The sequence below is a fragment of the Macaca thibetana genome, chromosome 14, assembly GCF_024542745.1.
Source record: "Macaca thibetana thibetana isolate TM-01 chromosome 14, ASM2454274v1, whole genome shotgun sequence".
NCBI classification, from domain to species: domain Eukaryota; kingdom Metazoa; phylum Chordata; class Mammalia; order Primates; family Cercopithecidae; genus Macaca; species Macaca thibetana.
The window spans coordinates 34,477,731-34,490,140 of record NC_065591.1 but is presented as its reverse complement, the minus strand read 5'-3'; the positions used below and the strand labels follow the sequence as shown (position 1 = coordinate 34,490,140).

Genomic DNA, 12,410 nt, shown 5'->3' with positions numbered 1-12,410 from the left:
TTTGTCTAGTCCCTCAACTTCCAAGGGGGAAAAAAAGTCCCAACTTTCCACTATTGCTTTATCCCTGGCCCCCTCCTATATATGTATATTACTAAGCTACCAAAAATATTAGGGTTTGCCATTCCTGAATTAGATAACATAACTTTTTTTTTAACTTTAACAAAGCATTTTGAAACAAGCAAAATGTTTGGAACTAAGACTGTGTGGCTTTGAAGCAGTCATTTAATCTGAGGATCAATTTCCATTTTCCAAAAATGAGGCTATTGCTTTTTTACTATAGATAATTATGTAAAGCACTTGGCTCAATGAATAATCAAAAAATTGTACTTTTTTTTCACCAACTGAATTGAGATATAATTTAGATATTATAAATGCATGCATTTTAAGGACACAGTTTGATGAGTTTCGGAAAATGTGTACATTCATATGACCACACCAATCAATGTATAGAACACCTCTGTCACCCTGAAAGGTTCTCTTGTTCCTCCTTGCAGCCAATCTACCCCTTCACCCCCAACTCCAAGTAAGCACTGATCTGCTTTCTGTCACTATAGATTAGATGTGTCTCTTTCTAGAGTTTTATATAAATAGACTCATGTAGCATGTGCTTTTTTGTGTCTGGCTTGTGTTGCTGAGCATTTTTGAGATTCATTCATGTTTTTGTGTGTATCTGTGGTTTGTTTCTTTGTAATAAGTGGTAGGTCTTCTTTTACTAATCAGCAAGAAAGTTATTTTTTTCTAGAGGCCTTTAGACATTATCATATTTTGCAGTTATAACTGAGGAAGGATGAATCATAAATAGATTCAAGTGATATGATACCTAAGATAATTTTCTTTTTCTAAATAATTTAATAACAATAATTGCTAATATTTATTAAATACAAGTTTTATAATGAGCATAAAACAGAAAATAAGAGGTGTATTAATTTTCCACTGCTGTGGCTTAAAAGAATAAGCATTTTTTTAATATCAAAGTTTCTATGGGCCAGGAATTCATAACTTGCTTTGGCTGATGATTCTGGCTCAAGATCGATCATGAAGTTGCAGTGAAGATGCTGGTTTGAGCTACCATCAACTGAAGGCTTAACTAAAACTGGAGGATCAGCTTGGATGGCTCACTTATGTGACTAGCAAGTTGGTGCCAGATGTTGACAGGAGGTTTCTCCCCACGAGGACTCTCCATAGGGCTGCTTGAGTGTCTTCTCAGTGTGGGTTCCTTTCCCCCAGGGTGAGTGAGCCAAGTGAGAGCAAGCAGGAAACCTGCAATGTCTTTTATACTTAGCCTCGAAAGCCACATACTGTCATTTTTCCATATCATAATAATTGCACAGGTTAGTCGTATTCAGTGTGGGAAGGGACCGTTGTCCATTGAATTTGTTCCTGACAAACAGATATGTTGAAGTCCTAGTACCAGTACCTGTGAATGTGATCTTATTTGGAAGCAAAGTGTTTGCAGATGTAATCAAGTTAAGATGAGGCCATACTGGATGTGGTGGGCCTTAAGTCGAATGGTTGATGTCCTTATAAGAAGAGAGAAATTTGGAAACAGACACACAGGGAAGAGTCATGTGAAGATAGAGGCAGAGACTACAGTCATGCATGTATCAGCCAAAGAGTGTCAAGGATTGTAGGTGGCCATTAGCTACAAGCAGCAAGGAGGGACTCTTCCCTAGAGCCATTGGGGGAAGTATGGTCTTGCCAACACTTTTATTTTATGCTTCTTGCTTCCAGAACTGTGACAAAATAAATTTCTGCTGTTTCAAGCCATTCACGTTGTGGTAACTTGTTATGGCAGCCCTCGGACACTGATACAGGGACTAAATAATGGCATGAATACCAGGAGGTGGGGATCACTGAGGACCATCTTGGAGGCTGGCTACCACAGCAGGGGGGAACTTACTGTGATGGAGTAATTAGGGAATATGATAAAGTTTAAGCTGATAACTGAAAATGACAAAGAACCAACTAGGTGAAGTAGGTGAAAAAGCATTGCAGGCAGATGCAACACCTTGTAAAGACTTTATGACCAGGAAAAGTTTGGTGTGTTTGAGGCATGAGAAGGAGGCCAAACTTGGCTATTCTCTATTGGGTAAAGGAGAGAGAGATTCAAAATAGACTGGAATAATCAGTAGAGGCTGGATCCCTCCCCATTTGAGGGAGTTTGAATTTTATACAAAGGGCAGTGTGTGGCGTTTTAAGCAGGGGAGTGGCATACTTTTGTTCATGATTTTAGAAGATGACCTAGGCAGCCATGTAGACAATAGATTGAAGAGAAAGATTTAAATGAGAAGACCAACTAGGAGACTACTGCAATAGTCCAAGCAAGAGGTGTTATTGCCTTAATAGAAGGAATTAAGATGAAAGGAAATAGACTATTAGAGATATATGTTGGAGTTCAAGTTACAGGGCTTAGTCATTATATGTGGGGTATAGGGGTAAGAAAAAAGAAAGAATCAAGGATAATGCCCACTAAATGCAGAATATTCTTTCCTAAGTAATTGAAACTCCTATTAATTTTAAATGAGCTTTATCCATTGTGAAATCTTCAAGCTTAGAACTCTTTGTCATTCCCTATTATAAAGGCTACACTACTTAGCGTGGCACAGGAACGGCCTCAATAAGTCTTTGCCTGAATGACCAGCCTCATCTCTTCACCTACATCTATCACACTGAGCTGCTCATTCTTCTGGGAACATGGCATGATGACAAAACACATTCCCTTCCTTCTGCCTGGAATATCTTTCCAGCTCACCTCCATGAAGGCTTCCATATTGGTGAGGGGTTTCATCACTTCCCCTACTTTGTTCTCATAGCATCCTGCTGACCCCTTTCTTTCTTCTTATCTCACCATATGTTTGTGATCCATCCCACCATATGTTGTATATCTGTATGTCCCATTAACCATGGGCCTCCTGAGAGCCAAAAACTCATCTAATTCTTATTTGATATCTCTGTCTGCTCCTAGCATAATCATAAGCACATGATAGAGATTCAATTAATGATTGTCAAATGAATAACAGAGATAACAGAGATGACTGGAAGTGTTTGACAGCTATTGGTGGATAGACTTATTTCTGATGAATATCAAGATGCCATGATTCCTCTCTGAGTTAGAATCAAAGAATCCCAAAGGCCCACCAGAAAAGACAGAAATATGATTCATAGGCTTATGAAATCATTTATTTAACAAATACTGAGTGCCTATTATGTGTCATGGTTCCAAGTGTCAGGGACATAGCAGGAAATAGGGTGGACAGGCCTCAATCCTCATGGATATTACATTCTTTTGAGAAGAAACAAACGATAATTAAATGTACAAAAAAGTGAATAAGGTAACTTCACATGGCTGTGACCACAATAAAATGGAATAACCTGATTGAGTCTGAGTGGGGATCTCTGAAAGGTGCTTAGAGAAGATGTCTGTTAACCAGTAACATAATAACAGGAGAGAAAAGTTTCCAGGCAGATACTCTAACTACAAGTCCCAGAGTAAGAAAGAAAGACAAGCAAGCAAGCAAGCAAAAAAGAAAGAAAGAAAAAAAAAAAAAAGAAGAAGAAGAAGAAGAAGAAGCCTAGGCGGGGTGTGGTGGCTCATGTCTGTAAACCCAGCACTTTCGGAGGCCAAGGCAGGTGGACCTGAGGTCAGGAGTTCGAGACCAGCCTGGCCAACATGGTGAAAACCCATCTCTACTAAAAATGCAAAAAAAATTAACCATAGTGTCAGGTGCCTGTAATCCCGGTTACTCAGGAGGTTGAGACAAGAGAATCCCTTGAACCCAGGAAGCAGAGGTTGCAGTGAGCTGAGATCGTACCACTGCACTCCAGCCTGGGCAACAGAGTGAGACTTCATCTCAAAAAAAAATAAACAAATAATAAGAAGAAGCCTATGATATACCCTAAGCTCTATTTTCAAATGCCATGTCAGGTTTTATATTGTAAAAAAATCAAAGCAAACAAAATCATCAACATATTTTTAAACAAGTTTAAAATTTCAGGGAAATCATACTTTACATACATATCTGTAACCTACTTGCCTTTATTCACTTGATATCTTTTATTGTCATTAAATTTGTTTTACAAAAATTTGTAATAGTTATATGGTATTTCTACATAGACATAATATAGTTTAGGTAATCAAACCTCTATTTTGGTCCATTTATATCATTTTCAACTTCTCATAAGTAATAGGAGGGTAAACATCTTTAACTGTAAATACTTTGTATATACATGATTTTTTGGCATGTGTGACAAATTATTAGGAGAAAAACTACTGAGTCAAATATTTTTCATCCACATGACCAATTTGCCCTGCAGAAGGTTTGTAACCATTTACTATCCCACCATGAGCAAGTGGAGGTTAGATGCCTGATTAGAATTAGCTTGTTTTGTATCATATGAACAAAAGGAGAATTGTGCAACTTAGTTCCAAGAAAGGCCACCAACGTGGTTGGAACAGCCATCTGAAACCTTCAAGGACAACATTCCAGCACTAGCTGTTTCTACAATCATCAGGACTGTAGGTGCAGCCCTTAGCCATTTAAAGTTGTTAAAAGTCATCCACACTATTCTCAGTGGACAGAATGAGAGGATTTCCATCTACTGAAACATGACATGGCTGATTTCTGATTTAACTATCAGTGGTCTTCAAGCATCTAACCTAGAAAAAAACCTAAGTGTTCCTAAGGTTTATCAAACTGATCACCAATTTCAATAGGAAATGGACAATTTATGCAAAAAAAAATCACTGAGACTTCAGACTTCAAAGGAACAGCTATTGGTAAATCTACCAGCTTCTGCTTTTCAATGACTATCTCAACAAAACATTCAGGGCAGTCACCATTTTTGCCAGAAAAAAAAGGAAAAAAAAAAAAAAAGCAGCACATAAATACGTTGTATGACTGGGGAAAAGGTAATCTAAATGCATTGCTCCTGCAACTTTTAAAAATTAATAAGTCATTTTAATTGCCTCTTATAATCATTGAAATTTACAACTGTAAGGGTTTTGAGATATCATCTTGACTTATGATTTCTTACCTTTGAAGAAACAGAGGCCCAATTTTGATGTAAAAATGTTTTTGAGAGTCCCAACTTAATAATAAACTTTTTTAGTTTATTGTTTGAGAACATAATCATGACAATGAATCTATGAATCCAGAAATATTCTTTAAGTTTATTTTGATATCCCCAAAACAAACCTACACACCTGTAAAATAGGAACACATATATAAGCAAAACACATGATGTATTTAGTTAGTGGATCACTTGCAATGAACTCCAAGCACACTGCTTGCTCCTTTCCCACCTCAGGAGTTTGTCTACTACAGATTAGGAATTACTGAGCTTATAACATTAGCAGTGAGGAAACTAAAGTGCATGAAAGTCATGTGAATTATCCAAACCATAGAATTAGCAAAGGAGCCCAAACTGGAGCCAGAGCACTTGATTTTTCCTCTAAAGCTCTTTCCCGAGATGGGTTGGGACTACAGCTAAACTAAGGGTGTCCAATCTTTTGGCTTCCCTGGCCTACATTAGGAGAAGAAGATTTGCCTTGGGCCACACATAAAATGCACTAATGCTAACAATGGCTGATGAGCTTTAAAAATCACACACACACAAAAAAGAAATCTCATAATGTTTCAAGGAAGTTTACAAATTTCTGTTGGGCCACATTCAAAGCTGTCCTGGGCTGCATGTGGCCTGCTGGCTGTGGGTTGGACAAGCTTGAGTTAAATCATTTACCACTGTGATCTTGAAAGTCACCTCACCTTGCTAAGCCTCAATACCCTAATCCATGCAGTGAATAATTATGTAATTTATGTAGGTACTTCCTCTGAAAGCCCAGTTTCTGACCCAGAGCAGGTGCTCTGTACATGTTAGCTATTTTCATTATTGTTATCTTGATTATTTCCATTTCCACAACATCTTTGCTTTAGACTTTATAACAAACAAATGAAAGTGCACCAAACCTTTACAATTTATCTGCCAGGACTCTCTGCTTATCAATTCTTCAGTTACCTAATGCAGCCCCATATCATTCAGGGCTTCAGAAATGCCTTGCCATTTTGATTGGAGAAGAAATGGTTCCCTCTCTGTAACTTATCAACTAACCTTGCCTCTTGGGTATTTACATAAAGAATGGGAATTTATTTGACAAGAAACTGTGGGAATAAATTGCCTTTAACTATTCTCCCACAACTATGTGCTATGAATTTGCATCATTCATTTCTATCTCTCTGCAGGCTGATAAACAGTTTGTTTTTAAAAAGTGAAATCTTGTTTGTCTTGACTAGTAAGATCATGAACTCTGCTGAAAAAATGCTATTATTTCTGCTACGAAAATTGGTTTATTTAATGGATTTTCATTTAAATGCATTGTTAAGCTAAAACAAAGAAAACAAAACAGAAAAGTGACATCCTGATTTCCCAACATGATAATTAGAGCTTAGAGAAATTCAGACATCCTCCTTTCCTCTCTCTTGTCTTTTTTGCTGTGTGGTTATTAGGCCTATAGCATAGTCAAGATGTTACGCTAAAGCAGACTTCAGGAAATAAGAAATTTGCTACGTTTTGCAAAGGACTATCATAAATATTTCAAATTGTTTTTCTGTATGCACAAATGACAGCACATTTGATGCTTTTCTTGCCAGACCATACGTACATATCACAAATTATCACATACATTGGATATATGCTTGTACGAGACAAAAATAGGCATGGAAAAGAGAATTTTTTACTATTCACTTTGATGTAAATCTTAAACCAGACTGACTTCAGTTACATTGGCTAAAAGCTTCCTGAATCTGCTGCAATAAAAAAATTGTTTGCTAACATAGGACTTGATGATTACCACAGTGATTGACTCAAAAACTGAGTCAAGGCCGGGCATGGTGGCTTACACCTGTAATCCCAGCACTTTGGGAGGCTGGGGCAGGTGGATCACGAGGTCAGGAGTTCGAGACCAGCCTGGCCAAGATGGTGAAACCCCTTCTCTACTAAAAATACAACAAACAAACAAACACACACACAAAAAACCAAATCAGCTGACCACAGTGGCAGGTGCCTGTAATCCCAGCTACTTGAGAGGCTGAGGCAGGAGAATCACTTGAACCTAGGATGCGGAGGTTGCAGTGAACCAAGATCACGCCACTGCACTTTAGCCTGGGCGACAGAGCAAGACTCTGTCTCGAAAAAAAAAAAGAAAAAGAAAAACTGAGTGAAGTGAAGAAGAGAAAGAAAGGAGAATGTGAGTGAAGGGAGAAAATGTCCTTGCTGTACATTTACAAGCCAAAGACAGAGTTTTGGCTCAAACACTGATAATTTGATTTTGGACAAATCACCTAACTTCTTTAAGCAGTTTTCCTCATTTTATAAAGTGGAAATAATAATAGTCTCAGCCAGTTTATCTATCAGAGTTGTGATGAGAATCAAACCAGATGATGAACATAAAAAGATGTTGTAAATTATAGGTGTTTACCAAATTACATGAGTAAAGTTATGGCTATTTCAGTCTTTCTTGATTTGTTTTCACATTCCATGGAAGAAATTAGGTAAGATACAAAAGTAGACTCAGTTTTAGTTCTTTATTTTTACACTTAGTGAAGTACATATCATCTGAGAGAGCAAACAATGCTTTTATTCTTGCATCATAAAAAAAAACAAAAATGAGATCTCTCCTTGAACATTGTGATCTAATCATGCTTTGTTGTATTTCACTTCCTGTAGAGTGGACATTCTTATCTGACTATCAAACGTTAGGGTCACAATGTTGAAACTCCATATTCACTTTTATCTCCCACCTCTCTAACAATCTGCTTGATGCAATCAGTATCAAGACTGCCTTATCTGCCCTCTAAAATATTTTTCTGTTAATCACCAGGTAATTCAATTGAGACAGTGATTATGTCTTAAAAATAACTGAATGTATACAGTTTCCTCTTTGATGTACTAATTCCCTAATGGTAAATTTTATCTTTTTGTATATATCTCTCTGTGACCTTTTAGAAATTACCAGCAGCTTTAAAAACATCATTTTAACATATTTTTAACATAAATCATCTAAACCAACACAATAATTAAATATGTATTATTCCCTTATTTTAAACTTAAAAAAAGTTTTCCACACATATGGATAAGATATAGTAAGGAATGGTTCTTTTTAAAACGTTGGGGTGTTTGAAAACAGGAACATTATTTGTTCTTTATAGGCAAATCTGTATTTTTTCCTACTCACTACTATCATCAACTATATTTAATTTAAATCTCTGGTTAATATCCAGGGCCCCTTGTCCCTGGGGGAAAGTCACATTCTGAAGATTGTTTTAGAAAGATTCCGGTGCCTATGTTCTCACTACTGAGCAAAAGGGAAGATTGAAGAGTGAAGTTTTACAGATGGGTTCTATAAGAAATCAAAGACACATGCATGTTTTCTTAGTGACGCTCATATGCTTTTAGTTCACCTTGTGACACCTGTGGCTGCTCTATAGCAGACAGCAGCATGTGTCTGGTGGCAGCACCCAAATGTTAAAACCCAGCATGCAAAGCCAAAATCATCAACATGTGATCTACCAGTGAATCAGCCTGCATTTGCTCCCTTCAAGAAGAATGGTGCCTGTATGTAAAAATCACGAAGCATGCACTGTTGGTGGCACTTGGTGGCTTATTCATTATTCTGTTTGGTAGATTGGAGAGGCAGAAGAATAAAAAGATTATTGTTCTCATTTCCATGTGATTTGACTCAGGCATGTTTAAAGGGTAGCTCTTGTACCAGGGAAAGGAAGATTTGATCCTGCACTGCTCCTAAGGTAAATATTTTTACTTAATTTGATCTAAATGAACATTGGACTCTATCCTTATTTTTTTTTTCCTGGTATTTTCTCTTCTCATTAAAATCTCTGACGCTGCCTTGTCATAGTTTCCACTGACAACAGGGTCTCATGCTCATTATATGCTGGCTCTGAGTTTTGGGACAAAGGTCATTTAAAGAAGAGAAAATCATGTTAAAGACAACTTGGAGAGAAAATTTGAATATGGCAACAACTATAAATCTGTTGTAAATATAATGAGTTTTCACTACTTTTTCTCTAGAGGAAAACTAAAGCCATCAAGGAAAATTTCTTAACCAGTAAACTTTCATTTCACAAAATATTGTCTTTTAACTTCTTACTGGTTTATCTTCTTTTGGAAATGTAAGCGCTTAATGACATATTGACTCTTGCTGAAGTCACAAGCCAATTACATATCTTTCCAAATAGATTTTTTTTTTTCATGGAGTGATGGGGATGGGAACATGTAGAAGAAGATAGAAATAAAATTAAAAATTCATTGGGAAAACAGAATAAGAACCATTTAAACATGAACTCAATTGTAAGTGACAAGGTACAAAAAACAGGGGGTTTTATCTTTTATAGAATCAAATATAAAAACTTGACTAGTATAACAGGAAAGATGTGTTAGTAGAACCATGGCAATATGATAACACCATTGTTATTTATTGAACACTTTCTATGTGTTAGGCATCTGCTAAATATAGTAGCTAAATATAGTATCTATCTCATTACGGCTGTACCCAGAGATAAGCCCATTTGGGATGTATAATAATATCTCAACTTCTGGATCCATTTCATTTAATATCCTTGCTCTAGTATGTGAAGTATGTATGTTATTTGCATTGACAAAGACCAGCCTGAATGCTGTGTAGCCCACAAAGTGCTGAGGGATGGAAGAGGAGCTACCATCACATCTGTACTCTTCTAAAGGTGGATCATGTGAAGTTCTCCTTCCAGAAAGCTCTGGTTTAGTATCCCAGGCAATTCCATAAACCCATAAACATCATTTGATTCATGATTTCCTTTTGTACAGCTATGCGTTTGATTATTTTTTAAGCATTAAATGTGGATTACTTAAACATTATTATGTGTGTTTTATATGAGTGTAATCTTATGAATATGGTGTACAATGGCTATGAAATAATTTAACTAGAAAAATGGCAAAATTTTAAAACAATTAATGAAAGCAGTAACTTGTTAGTTGTATAATGCTAATCAGTATTAACTATTGAAGAAATTGTGTCCATTATTATGGGTTTTGGTGTTCTTTTGGGATAAGTCGATGTTAGCATTCAGAATACATAAAATTTATTTTTTTGAAATTTTTAGGGATTCTACTTATTTCTCATAATTAGTTATTTAAGGTATTTTCAGGCACAAACTCTAAGTATAATTATTCTCATTTTACTAGATAAGAAATTAATATCGACAAGTTTAATGATCTGCCCAAGGACATACATATGATGAAGTTGGAGTATAAACTGTCTGACTGTTCTGTCTGACTCCAAAACTAATGTTATCAAACCCCGTTATTATAGGACAATGCCTGCCTAACAAACAACTAGCTCACCAAACGAGAATTCATATCCTTCTTCTAATAGTTATGCCATTGTTTAAAATATTTTTTGAAGTTGTCTTTAAGTCATGTCCTTGGAGGCTATTTATGGAGCTCACAAAGTAATGTTTCAGTACTTTGCAGTCATCTTTGAACACAACTTGACCATCTGTCTTGTTGATAAGAGCTTTTCCTGACTGCAACTTGAAAAACTTCTAGAAAGACAGATGTTGGCACCATTGCTACTTTTTTAAAAAGTGAGATACAGACCCTAGGTGCTGAAAGTGGAATTTCTAACCTGGCTTGGAAACTGATATTATTGCTTCCCAACTAATTTTGTACATCTGTTAAAAATATGGTTTTGTCAAACATAGACTCAAAGATCTTAGCATTTAGAGGATTTTGAGAGACTCTGAGATTCAGAAAAGATAACATAGGCTCTTGTAATCTCAGCAGTTTGAGAGGCTAAGGAGGGTGGATCATCTTAGTCAGGAGTTCAAGACCAGCCTGGCCTACATGACAAAACCCCAACTCTACCAAAAATACAAAAAATTAACCAGGTGTAGTGGTGTGCACCTGTAGTCCCAGCTACTTGGAAGGCTGAGATGGGAAGATCGCTTGAGCCCAGGAGGTCGAGGCTGCAGTGAGCCAGGTGACAGAGAAAGACCCTGTCAAAAAAAGAAAAAAAAAAAAAAAAAAACTGAGGGAAGTTAGGAGAATTTTGTTCTGGAAAAAAAAAAAAAAATTCTGAAGGGTAAATTCCATAGGGGACAGTAGAATAATATATTCAAAGTTGCTAAAGGAAAATAGCTATGAACCTAGAACTCTATGCCCAGTTTAATTATCATTTAAGGAGAATTTAAGACCCTGCCTTTTGGCAAGATCAAAGTGGCAGGTAGAGGGTTAGAAGTTGAGAACAACAACATTCTAGTAGAAAATGCCTGTTTAAGGAAAAGATTTCTAAGAGAGCTTTCCTGAGACCATGGCAGTTACAAATACCTTGTCATTTGCAATGAGTTCTTTAGAAACACTTTTTAAACACAGTACTCACAGATTTCTACTTACAAAACCAAGCAACAAGAATCTCATAAAAAGATGAACTCACAATAAAAATTTTTTAAATGAAATGAAAGTATCATAGAGCCAGTAAATGCAACAAACAAAAGAATTAGCACTTCTGAAGGGAAGAGATGAATTCACAAACACTCCAATATAATTTATTTTCATTGAAATTAAAAACTCATAGAATATTTGCAAACGGGTACATACAAACACAACAGTTTACTTCTGAAAAGGGAAACCAAGGGAATGGGTACAGGAGTAGGGTGGAAACTTACATTATGCACACACTGTCTTTTAATAAAATGTTTGGATTTTTATAGCATACACTTTAAAAAATACACTTAAAAAAGCTGTCTGGTACTATGATATTATCATTGGATAAAATAGACTTTCGGGAAGAAAATGAAGACGATCTTTTTTTGACCATTAAATTCTTTTTAACAATAGAGACAGAACCATCCCATCCTGTTTCTGAGTGCTCTAAAAATACAGTTTCAAAATACATAAAGAAAGAACCAGACAAATACACTATCCTAATAAAGATGTTTGAATTATACTCTCTAGAAATTGGTAAGTGGAGTGAACAAAAATCAATTAGGCATATAGAAAATGTGAACAACACAACCAACAACTTTGATCTAATTGACATATATAATCCTGTACTCAACAGAGAATATGTTTTCTTCTTGAGACCACTTGCATATACAAAAATTGAACAGTATCCTTGGTAAAGGAATCTCAACAGATACTGAAGAATCATTATCCTGTAGTCCACATTGTATGACGCAAAAACATCAACAATCAACCATAAAAAGAATGAAGAATCCCAAATAGTTGGAAACACAAAGTCCTTCTTATAAATAATTCAAGGGTTAATACAGAAATCTTAAGGGAATTTGCGACATGCTTGGAACTGAATGACAGTGAAATCACTACATAGCTAAACTGTCAGAATGCAGCTAGAAAAG

General features: G+C 36.1%; 1 protein-coding gene across 1 annotated transcript in view; it reads left to right on the top strand.

Annotated features, from left to right (window-relative positions):
* DNAJC24 (DnaJ heat shock protein family (Hsp40) member C24) overlaps positions 1 to 12,410 on the top strand; it is a 940,502-nt gene that overhangs the window by 246,105 nt on the left and 681,987 nt on the right. The gene's annotated exons all lie outside the window — the stretch shown is intronic.